The sequence below is a fragment of the Bos grunniens genome, chromosome 1, assembly GCF_055505025.1.
Source record: "Bos grunniens cultivar Pamir isolate PY7600 chromosome 1, Bosgru_T2T1.0, whole genome shotgun sequence".
NCBI lineage: Eukaryota > Metazoa > Chordata > Mammalia > Artiodactyla > Bovidae > Bos > Bos grunniens.
Genome location: NC_141165.1, coordinates 63,517,004 through 63,530,359, shown reverse-complemented (window position 1 = coordinate 63,530,359; position 13,356 = coordinate 63,517,004). Strand labels below are relative to the sequence as shown.

Genomic DNA, 13,356 nt, shown 5'->3' with positions numbered 1-13,356 from the left:
AAAGACTAAAGCAAAAAGTGGGCCAAAGAATTAAACAGCCATTTCTCTAAAGCAGACATACAGATGGTTAATAAACACACGAAAAGATGCTCAACATCAGTCATTATCAGAGAAATGCAAATCAAAACCACAATGAGGTACCAGCTCACGCCAGTCAGAAAAGCTGTCTTCAAAAAGTCTACAAACAATAAATGCTCAAGAGGGTGTGGAGAAAATGGAACCCTCTTACACTGCTGGTGGGAATGCAAACTAGTACAGCCACTATGGAGAATATGTGGAAATTCCTTAAAAAACTGGAAACAGAACTGCCAAACGACACAGCAATCCCATTGCTGGGCATATACACCAAGGAAGCCAGAAGTGGAAGAGACACATGTACCCCAATGTTCATCGCAGCACTGTTTACAATAGCTAGAACATGGAATCAACCTAGATGTCCATCAGCAGATGAATGGATAAGTAAGTTGGGTACATATACACAATGGAATATTACTCAGCTATAAAAAACATTTGAGTCAGTTTTAATGAGGTGTATAAAACTGGAGCCTATTATACAGAGTGAAGTAAGCCACAAAGAAAAACACCAATACAGTATATTAATGCATATATATGGAATTTAGAAACACAGTAACAATGACTCTATATGCAAACAGCAAAAGAGACACAGATATAAAGAACAGACTTCTGGACTATGCGAGGGAAGACAAGAGTGGGATGATTTGAGAGAATATCATTGAAACATGTATACTACCACAGATGACCATCGCAAGTTCAGTGCATGAATCAGGGCAATCAAAGCCAGTGCTTTGGGATGACCCAGAGAGATGGGGTGGGCAGGGAGGTGGAAAGGGCATCCAGGATGGTAGGACACATGTGCACTATGGCTGATTCAACTTGATGTATGGCAAAAATCACCACAATATTGTAAAGTAATTAGCCTCCAATTAAAATAAATTTTTAAAAAGATATAATTCAAACTGAAAAGTTATAAAAAGATACATAATGCAAGAGAATAATAGGATTATCCATATTCAGTTCAGTTCAGTTACTCAGTCATATCTGACTCTGCAACCCCATGAATCGCAGCACGCCAGGCCTCCCTGTCCATCACAAACTCCCAGAGTTTACCCAAGCTAATGTCCATCAAGTTGGTGATGCCATCCAGCCATCTCATCCTCTGTTGTCCCCTTCTCCTCCTGCCCCCAAATCTCTCAGCATCAGGGTCTTTTCCAATGAGTCAATTCTTTGCATGAGATGGCCAAAGTATTGGAGTTTCAGCTTCAGCATCATTCCTTCCAATGAACACCCAGGACTGATCTCTTTTAGGATGGACTGATTGGATCTCCTTGCAGTCCAAGGGACTCTCAAGAGGCTTCTCCAACACCACAGTTCAAAGGCATCAATTCTTCGGCACTCAGCTTTCTTCACAGTCCAACTCTCACATCCATAAATGACTATTGGAAAAACCATAGCCTTGACTAGATGGACCTTTGTTGGCAAAGTAATGTCTCTGCTTTTTAATATGCTATCTAGGTTGGTCATAACTTTCCTTCCAAGGAGTAAGTGTCTTTTAATTTCATGGCTGCAATCACCATCTGCAGTGATTTTGGAGCCCCCAAAATTGAAGTCTGACACTGTTTCCCCATCTATTTCTCATGAAGTGATGGGATCAGATGCCGTGATCTTTGTTTTCTGAATGTTGAGCTTTAAGCCAAGTTTTTCACTCTTCTCTTTCACTCTCATCAAGAAGCTCTTTAGTTCTTCTTCACTTTCTGCCATAAGGATGGTGTCATCTGCATATCTGAGATTATTGATATTTCTCCTGGCAATCTTGATTCCAGCTTGTTTCTTCCAGTCCAGCATTTCTCATGATGTATTCTGCATAGAAGTTAAATAAGCAGGGTGACGATATACAGCCTTGACGTACTCCTTTTCCTATTTGGAACCAGTCTGTTGTTCCATGTCCAGTTCGAACTGTTGCTTCCTGACCTGCATACAGATTTCTCACAAGGTAGGTCAGGTGGTCTGGTATTCCATCTCTTTCAGAATTTTCCACAGTTTATTGTGATCCACACAGTCAAAGGCTTTGGCATAGTCAATAAAGCAGAAATAGATGTTTTTCTGGAACTCTCCTGCTTTTTCGATGATCCAACGGATGCTGGCAATTTGATATGTGGTTCCTCTGCCTTTTCTAAAACCAGCTTGAACATCTGGACATTCCTGGTTCATATATCGCTGAAGCCTGGCTTGGAGAATTTTGAAAATTACTAGCATGTGAGATGACTGAAATTGTGCTGTAGTTTGAGCATTCTAAATAGACTTCAAGATAAACAGTATTACCATGGATGCACTTGCTAATAATAAATGAATTTATTCACCAGGAATACAAATATTCCATAAAGATATTTGGGCCTAATAAGAAATATTTAAAATATATGAAACAAAAATGAACAGAAAAGAGGAGAAAAAGACATTTACATAATAGCAACTGAATATTTTAACATGTATTTTTAAGAATTTGTCAAGATGTTTTTAGAAAACTAGACCAAAATTATATAAGCTCATAGATGAGCTGAATGACAGTTTAACCCTTTCATTTTTAATTGATATTTATAGAAGAGAGCATGCAACAATTGTAGAAAGTACATTCGTCAGATGAACATGGTACACTCACAAAGGTAGACCATGTGATTGGCCTTTAAAAACAAAATCACAGTAATTTAAAAAGTACTGAAGTGTACAGGTCGAAGACAAAATAACAGGGGATAGTAGAAAATATTTTTAACTAAATGATAAGAAAGATACAACATACAAAATGTATAGGGAAAAAAACATTAAGCAGTGCTTTGAGGAAATCTAGTTTCAAATGTCTTTATTATAAAAAAAAAAAAGTTAAAACCAAGTATCTAAATGTCCATTTTAAGAAAAATAGAAAATTTTAAAAAACAAATTGAACTGAAAGTAAGTAAAAGGAAAATAATCATAAAGAACAGAAATCTGAAATAGAAGATTATAAAGCAATACAGAAAATCAGTGGAAGAAAAAAACTTCTTCCTTGAAAAGTTCAAAACAATCAATAAACACATAAAATGAGTATGATCAGGAAATATGGAAAGAAAACACAAATTAACAATAACAAGAAATGCCAGAAGGAATATCACTCAGCTATAACAGAAATTAAGGGTAATAGAGATTAATATAAACAACTTTACAACAATACAATTGACAACTTAGATAAAATGGACAGATTCCATGAAAGGCACAGTCTTTAAGGGCCATACAAGAATAAACTGAAATTGAATTAAAGGGAAATAGTCCCATAAATAAAAGTCCAGTCCCAGATGGTTAACACTCAAGAATTCTACTAAACAATTACAGAAGAAATAATACCAAGCCCATAAAAGAACTTTCAGGAAACAAAAAAGAAGGAAAAACTTCACAACTTATAAAGCCAACTTTAATAGAATGTCAAAACAAATAAGTGGGGAGGGGCATTCTAAGAAAATAAATCTACAAACCTATAAACCTGCATGGAAAAAAAATTCTTAGCAAAATATTAACTAATTGAAATCAGCAATATATAAAAATGATGACACAGCTTGATGAAATGGAACTTTTCTGAGCAATGCAAGGTTGGTTTAATAATTGAAATTCAGTATGTAATCAATCATACTAACTGTGGTGACTAAAAAAGAGGCCAATATGATGTTATCAACAGATACTTTTAAGAACAATCTCAAAATTCAATACTCTTCTTTGGTTAAAAGAAAAAAGTCTCAACAACTTAGTAACCAAACAGAATTTCCAAAACCTGATACAGCACATTTATTTAAAAGTATATGGCTTAAAACAAGACAAAATATGTGTACTGATATCCTTTTTTAGATTTCTGAGAAATAAGTGCAAAAATGAATGTATATTTCTGAAATCTCTGGTACAGTCAACTAGCCAAATAAATACAATTAGAAGCATATCTTCAGTCTTATGTTTAAACAATAATAATAAACTCTTCCTTGATTAAGCCTCTTAAAAAACCAACGACCGTGGCAAATAACCTGCTTAATTATGAAAATCTGAATACTTTCCTTAAGATTGGAAACAAATCAAGAACATCTGCTTTTACCATTTCCATGCAAGTTTGTGCTAGAAATATTACTCAGTGAATCACAGTTAAGAAAAAATAATGCAATGAGACATATGGAAAGGGAAAAAGTAAAAACATTAATTGTGAACAACATGATCATCTGCATAAAAAACCATAAAGAACTGATCCAAAATCTATTAGACTAGAAAGTGATTCTTTAAAAGTAGCAGGATAAATATCCAATGTCAAATATTATATTTATATAGACCAATACCTAACATGATATTAAAATTAAAAGCAATTCCATTTATGATAGCATCACTATATGAAATATTAAGAGATAAATTTAACAAAAGTTGCAGAAGATCTATGCAAGAGAGTGAAAATCACAAAACACTGCCAACATAAATTAAAGAAGTTCTAAATGATGGAGCAATATTCCATTTTGTGGATTAAAAAATATTTATTCTCCAAAATTAATCCATAGATTCAATATTATCATTAATAAAATCCCTACAGCTTTTTTGTAGAAATTGACAAGCAGACTATAAAAATTATATGTATATACAAAGGAATTTAAACAGCCAGAACAACTGTCATGCTGCTTATCAAACTCACATGAAGTATGAAGTAAAGTCGCTCAGTCGTGTCCGACTCTTTGCAACCCATGGATGACTGTAGCCCACAAGGCTCCTCCGTCCATGGGATTCTCCAGGCAAGAATACTGGAGTGGGTTGCCATTTCCTTCTCCAGGGGATCTTCCTGACCCAGGGATCGAACCCAGGTCTCCCACATAGTAGGCAGATGTTTTAACCTCTGCACCACCAGGGAAGCCCCGTAAAACTCACATGGTAATGTCTAAAACATTGAAAGCAATTTAGTAAGGAATAGCAATGTCAGAGGATTCATACTATCTGACTTCAAGAGTTAGCAAAATTCTACAGTAATCAAGGCTAATAATACCAGTAATAGAGGGATTAAAAATGGCTAATAGATCGGTGATACAGAATAACAAGCTCAGAAACAAATTCCCATTTATTTAGTCATCTGATATTTGATAAACATGCAAAAGCAATTAAATGATAGTGGGAAAGTCTTTTCAGTAAATGTGCTGGAATAACTGGATATCCATAACAGGAAAAGAAAAAAGAAAAAAAAAAAAGACTCTCACCTTCTATCTCTATCATACACTAAAATAACTCAGATCATACATTTAAACATAAAATGCAAATAAAAAGCTGTTGGAAAACATACAGAATGTCTGTATAATTTGAGGGTAGTCAAAATTTCTTAAGTAGGCCACAGAAAATACAAACCAAAAGAGGAAGAGGGATATATATATATATACATATTAGACTTCATTAAATCAAAAAGTTCTACTCAGTAAAGAAAAAGAAGAACATTGAGAAAATTAATAGGAAAGCAATAAACTCAGAAAACTATCTGTAAAACATAAACCTGACATGGGACTAGAATCAAGGATATATTACAGAACATTTACACTCAATAATAAAAAGACGACCAATAAAACAAAAGAGCAAAACACCTGAAAGAAACACTCCATTAAAGATTTACAAATGGCCAATTAGCACATGAAAAACAGCTCAACACTTTCAGTCAGGAGCTAAATTTAAAGGAAAAACAAAATAAGATGTCACTGTAAGTCTACACTGACTAGAACGGTTAAAACTAAACAACGAAATACCAAAACATACACATCCCCATCTAGCAACACTAAATATTGGCAAAGACATAAAAAAATTGGAAAAACAAGTTAAAAAAAAAAAAAAACCACAAAGAACCAAACAGACAAGTCTACATCGTAGAACATTCTAAAGAACAATCATTTGATAGGGTGAAATGTAGTAATTTTGAATATGAGGCAGTGACTATATAGAACGTTATTGTCATTTTCTTTCAAGTTTTATAAATATTTAGAAACTTTCCCAAAAAAGTTTAAAAATAAGAGTATGAAGCCCAAGGAAACACTGTGTGTGTGTGTATATATATATATATATATATATAAATCCTTAAAAATGTCAGCTTTATAATATGACATACACAAATTAACTCAAATACATCATCCAGTCCATATGTATTTGCAACAGACAAGAGTATACACTGAAATTGTTGATTAACTGATCCCCATTTTTATTAGCAGTTTCATCTAATAAGCACAAATTGCAATCTGTTATTAAATGCTGAAATGAAGCCATTTTATATTCTTTGAACCAGGAAGCATGTAAGAATGAATTCCTTCACTACACAGGCAAAATATGGCACATATCCAGAAGGCAGAGACTGTGGTTCATACCTCATAAACACGCCTGGATTGAATTCTCAGACAAGTGACTCAACAGCTGTGTAACCTGGGGCATGATATTTAATGTTGCTGAACTTCAATTTCTTCATTTGTAAAATGAGGTTGATAACACTCTACAGGCATATATTGAGGAATAAATGAAATTCACTATATGTAAAACCCTAGTACAGAATATGGCATATAATATAAACTCAATAAGTGGAGCTCACATTTTTTTTTACTAAGAAATATTTATTGATATATAAGAATATGTCTAACAATGACCTGCAGCTGTATGATAGGCTCAAAAATCCAGAAAGTTCTTTCTACCAGGACTCTTAGGAAGATATTTGTAATTGTCATGTTATAATATCAGTATTTCAAATTTTAAACCCAAGGTACAGAGTTGCACTAGTAAAATTAAATTCTCAAATATGGAGAATATTATGTTTATTTTACTCCATTATTTTTATAAAACAAACCAAAAGACTATGTAACTGCCAGAGAGAAATAAGTTTGAAAAAAGTCTCAAGAAATAAGGATTATGCATAGTAGTCTATAGTTTACATTCATATTGTTTGAATATTTCATTTGAACTGATATTGCCTTCTCAGGTAGTTTATTTATCTCTCCAAAATTTAAAAATGAGAGGCATGAGTGTATTAAAAAAAACAAAAACTGCATTTTACCACCAATAGCAAATTTGAAGAGATACTATTCTTGTTGCCTAGCTGCTCAATGCCTTAAAACCAATTTATTCACATATCATTTTTTTAATAATTCAGTGCAAATAAATCAAAGATTACGGATTCATTTATTCTTTTATATTCTTCCACTTATTCTACTTTTATATTGGCTCTCTGATGCAATGAATTACAATCACCCGTGGTACTCACAAGGGATTGGTTCCAGGTTCATCTCTTGTACCCTCCACATACCAAGATCCAAGGATGCTTAAGTTCCTTATATAAAAAGTCACAGTATTTGCATATAACTTACATATGACCTCTGGTATACTTGAAATCATCTCTAGATTACTTATGATGCCAATACAATACAGTTCAGTTCAGTCACTCAGTCATGTCCGACTCTGCGACCCCAAGGACTGCAGCACAACAGGCCTCCCTGTCCATCACCAACTCCCAGAGTTTACCCAAGCTCATGTCCATATAGTCAGTGATGCCATCCAACCATCTCATCCTCTGTCGTCCCCTTCTCCTCCTGCCCCCCAATTCCGCTCAGCATCAGGGTCTTTTCCAATGAGTCAAACTTCGCATCAGGTAGCCAAAGTATTGGAGATTCAGCTTCAACATCAGTCCTTCCAATGAACACCCACGATTGATCTCCCTTAGGATGGATTGGCTGGATCTCCTTGCAGTCCAAGGGACTCTCAAGAGTCTTCTCAACACCACAGTTCAAAAACATCAATTCTTTGGCGTTCAGCTCTCTTCACAGTCCAACTGTCACATCCATACATGACCACTGGAAAAACCATAGCCTTGACTAGATGGACCTTTGTTGGCAAAGTAATGTCTCTGCTTTTTAATATGCTGTCTGCTGCTGCTGCTGCTAAGTCGCTTCAGTCGTGTCCGACTCTGTGCAAGCCCATAGACGGCAGTCCACCAGGCTCCCCCGTCCCTGGGATTCTCTGGGATTCTCTAGGCAAGAATACTGGAGTGGGTTGCCATTTCCTTCTCCAATGCATGAAAGTGAAAAGTGAATGTGAAGTCTCTCAGTCGTGTCTGACTCTTCGCGACCCCATGGACAGCAGCCTACCAGGCTCCTCCATCCATGGGATTTTCCAGGCAAGAGCACTGGAGTGGCTAGGTTGGTCATAAACTTTCCTTCCAAGGTGTAAGCATCTTTTAATTTCATGGCTGCAGTCGCCATCTGCAGTGATTTGGGAGCCCAGAAAACAATACAAATGCTATGTAAATAGTTATAAATACAATTTAAATGTTATGTAACTACCAGCACACAGCAAATTCAAGTCTTGCTTTTTGGAACTTTATGGAATTTTTTCCATGTATTTTTGATTTGAGGTTGCTTGAATCCAAGAATGCAGAATCCATGGATATGAAGGGACAACTGTATCGCACTTGTAACAGATTCTAGACCACTATGTTTAAAAATATTTTCCCATGGACTTCCCTGGTGGTCCAGTGGTTAAGAATTTGCCTCCCAATGGAGGGGACATTGGATCCATTCTTGGTCTCTGAAGATCCCACATGCCTGGGGCAACTAATCCCGTATCCCACAACTACTGAAGCCCACGGGCCCTAGAGCCTATGCTCCACAACAAGAGAAGTGTTTCCATGGGGAAGCCCACATGCCACAACTAGACAGTAGCACCCCCACCCACAGCCGCAACTAAAAAGAGTCTGCACACAGCAACAAAGACGCAGCTCAGCCATAAATAAATAATTTTTAAATGCTTATAAAATATCCTACTTTTAATACAATACCCTACTTATTTCCTATTATGCAATTCTGACTGCTTAATTACTATATTCTAATATCTTTTTAATTTAATAATTTTAATAGAAACATGAACCATAGATATTCACACCAATTTTAACCTTAGCTGGAAAGCATCCAAATCTATAGGAAATCCTTAAGGCAACAAAATGCTATCATTTTAACTTTCAATTCTTTCTGCATTTAAACATTGGTGAATTGATTCATACAAACATATATCGTTGTTTAGTCACTAAGTCATGTCCAACTTTTCTGCAGACACTCTTGAAGTATACATGTGTCAAAAGAGGTTGAAATTGAAAAAAAGTTAAAACAATAATAAAAAAAATAGTGACATAGCATTCATGCCACCTTTAATCATCATTAGAGGTAAACAGCATTCAGAGATTTTATCCTGTTCAGTTCAGTTCAATTCAGTTGCTCAGTCATGTCCGACTCTTTATGACCCCATGAACCACAGCACGTCAGGCCTCCCTGTCCATCACCAACTCCCGGATTTCACCCAAACTCATGTCCATTGAGTCGGTGATGCCATCCAGCCATCTCATCCTCTGCCGTCCCCTTCTTTTCCTGTCCCCATTCCCTCCCAGCATCAGAGTCTTTTCCAATGAGTCAACTCTTCATATCAGGTGGCCAAAGTACTGGAGTTTCAGCTTTAGCATCATTCCTTCCAAAGAACACCCAGGACTGGTGTGCTTTGCTGGAGCAACCTTGAAGAGATACACCACGTCCAAGGTAAGACAAACCCAAGTCAGACGGTAGGTGTTGCAAGAGGGCATCAGAGGGCAGACACGCTGAAACCAGAATCACAGAAAACTAGTCAATCTAATCACAGGGACCACAACCTTGTCTAACTCAATGAAACTAAGCCATGCCCTGTGGGGCCACCCAAGACGGGCGGGCCATGGTGGAGAGGTCTGACAGAATGTGGTCCACTGGAGAAGGGAATGGGAAGCCATTTCAGTATTCTTGCCTTGAGTATGAAAAGGCAAAATGAACAGTATGAAAAGGCAAAATGATAGGATCCTGAAAGACGAACTCCCCACATTGGTAGATGTCCAATATGCTACTGGAGATTAATGGAAAAATAACTCCAGAAAGAATGAAGGCATGGAGCCAAAGCAAAAACAATACCCAGCTATGGGTGTAACTGGTGATAGAAGCAAGGTCCGATGCTGTAAAGAGCAATATTGCATAGGAACCTGGAATGTTAGGTCCATTAATCAAGGCAAATTGGAAGTGGTCAAACAGGAGATAGCAAGAGTGAACATCAACATTTTAGGAATCAGCGAACTGAAATGGACTGGAATGGGTGAATTTAACTCAGATGACCATTATATCTACTACTGTGGGCAGGAATCCCTTAGAAGAAATGGAGTAGCCATCATGGTCAATAAAAGAGTCCAAAATGCAGTACTTGGATGCAATCTCAAAAACAACAGAATTATCTCTGTTTGTTTCCAAGGCAAACCATTCAGTATCATGGTAATCCAAGCCTACGCTCCAACCAGAAACACTGAAGAAGCTGAAGTTGAATGGTTTTATGAAGACCTACAAGACCTTTTAGAACTAACATCCAAAAAAAGATGCCCTTTTCATTATAGGGGACTGGAATGCAAAAGCAGGAAGTCAAGAAACACCTGGAGTAACAGGTAAATTTGGCCTTGGAATACGGCTATTATTATTAGCAAAGGCTAATAGAGTTTTGCCAAGAGAAACACTGGTTATAGCAAACACCCTCTTCCAACAACACAAGAGAAGACTCTACACATAGACATGACCAGATGGTCAACACCAAAATCAGATTGATTATATTCTTTGCAGCCAAAGATGGAGAAGCTGTATACAGTCAGAAAAAACAAGATTAGGAGCTGACTGTGGCTCAGATCATGAACTCCTTATAGCCAAATTCAGACTTAAATTGAAGAAAGTAGGGAAAACCTCTAGACCATTCAGGTATGCTGCTGCTTTTGCTGCTAAGTCACTTCATTCGTGTCCAACTATGTGCGACCACATAGGCGGCAGCCCACCAGGCTCCCCCTTCCCTGGGATTCTCCAAGGAAGAACACTGGAGTGGGTTGCCATTTCCTTCTCCAATGCATCAAAGTGAAAAGTGAAAGTGAAGTCACTCAGTCATGTCCCACCCTCAGCAACCCCATGGACTGCAGCCTTCCAGGCTCCTCTGCCCATGGGATTTTCCAGGCAAGAATACTGGAGTGAGGTGCCACTGCCTTCTCCAATTCAGGTAGGACCTATATCAAATCCCTTATGATTATACAGTGGAAGTAAGAAATAGATTTAAAGGACTAGATCTGATAGATAGAGTGCCTGATGAGCTATGGAATGAGGTTCATGACATTGTACAGGAGACAAGGATCAAGCCCACCCCCATGGAAAAGAAATGAAAAAAAGCAAAATGGCTGTCTGGGGAGGCCTTACAAATAGCTGTGAAAAGAAGAGAAGCGAAAAGCAAAGGAGAAAAGGAAAGATATAAGCATCTGAATGCAGAGTTCCAAAGAGTAGGAAGGAGAGATAAGAAAGCCTTCCTAAGCAATCAGTGCAAAGAAATAGAGGAAAACAACAGAATGGGAAGGACTAGAGATCTCTTCAAGAAAATTAGAGATACCAAGGGAACATTTCATGCAAAGACGAGCTCGATAAAGGACAGAAATTGTATGGACCCAACAGAAGCAGAAGATATTAAGAAGAGGTGGCAAGAATACACAGAAGAACTGTACAAAAACGATCTTCATGACGAGGATAATCACGATGTTGTGATCACTCACATAGAGCCAGACATCCTGGAATGTGAAGTCAAGTGGGCCTTAGAAAGCATCACTACAAACAAAGCTAGTGGAGGTGATGGAATTCCAGTTGAGCTATTTCAAATCCTGGAAGATGATGCTGTGAAAGTGCTGCACTCAATATGCAAGCAAATTTGGAAAACTCAGCAGTGGCCACAGGACTGGAAAAGGTCAGTTTTCATTCCAATCCCAAAGAAAGGCAATGCCAAAGAATGTTCAAACTACTGCACAATTGCACTCATCTCACACACTAGTAAAGTGATGCTCAAAATTCTCCAAGCCAGCCTTCAGCAATACGTGAACTGTGAACTTCCAGATGTTCAAGCTGGTTTTAGAAAAGGCAGAGGAAACAGAAATCAAATTGACAACATCGCTGGATCATCAAAAAAGCAGAAGAGTTCCAGAAAAAAATCTATTTCTGCTTTATTGACTATGCCAAAGTCTTTGACTGTGTGGATCACAATAAACTGTGGAAAATTCTTAAAGAGATGGGAATACCAGACCACCTGACCTGCCTCGTGAAAAACCTGTATGCAGGTCAGGAAGCAACAGTTAGAACTAGAATGGAACAACAGACTGGTTCCAAATAAGAAAAGGAGTTCGTCAAGGCTGTATACTGTCACCCTGTTTATTTAACTTATATGCAGAGCACATCATGAGAAACACTGGACTGGAAGAAACACAAACTGGAATCAAGATTGCCAGGAGAAATATCAATAACCTCAGATATGCAGAAAACACCACCTTTAGGGCAGAAAGTGAAGAGGAACTCAAAAGCCTCTTGATGAAAGTGAAAGAGGAGAGTGAAAAAGTTGGCTTAAAGGTCAACATTCAGAGATGAAGATCATGGCATCTGGTCCCATCACTTCATGGGAAATAGATGGGGAAACAGTGTCAGACTTTATTTATGGGGGATCCAAAATCACTGCAGATGGTGACTGCAGCCACGAAATTAAAAGATGCTTACTCCTTGGAAGGAAAGTTATGACCAACCTAGATAGCATATTCAAAAGCAGAGATATTACTTTGCCAACCAAGGTCTGTCTAGTCAAGGCTACTGTTTTTCCAGGGGTCATGTATGGATGCGAGAGTTGGATTGTGAAGAAAGCTGAGCGCCGAGGAATTGATGCTTTTGAACTGTGGTGTTGGAAAAGACTCTTGAGAGTCCCTTGGACTGCAAGGAGATCCTACCAGCCCGTTCTAAGGGAGATCAGTCCTGGGTGTTCTTTGGAAGCTCTGATGCTAAAGCTGAAACTCCAATACTTTGGCCACCTGATGCGAAGAGTTGACTCATTAGAAAAGACTCTGATGCTGGGAGGGATTTGGGGCAGGAGGAGAAGGGGACGACAGATTATGAGATGGTTGGATGGCATCACTGACTCGATGGACATGAGTCTGAGTGAACTCCGGGAGATGGTGAAGGGCAGGGAGGCCTGGCGTGCTGCAATTCATGGGGTCGCAAAGAGTCGGACACGACTGAGCAACTCAACTGAACTGAACTGAACTGTTCCATATCATAGACTAAAAATTTATAAATATACTTTTATATAATTCATGGGTCAAAGAAAATACCACAAAGGTAATATAGAGATCTCAAATAGTAGCAAGAGCACTACATGTTTTCTAGGATACACCTAGAACAGTATTCAGAGGAATATTCATAAGCTGAAATGCATATATTGGAAAAG

At 37.6% G+C, this 13,356-nt stretch overlaps 1 protein-coding gene across 2 annotated transcripts in view; it reads right to left on the bottom strand.

The window, feature by feature from the left end:
* Positions 1 to 13,356, bottom strand: part of NLGN1 (neuroligin 1) — a 969,997-nt gene that overhangs the window by 867,021 nt on the left and 89,620 nt on the right. The gene's annotated exons all lie outside the window — the stretch shown is intronic.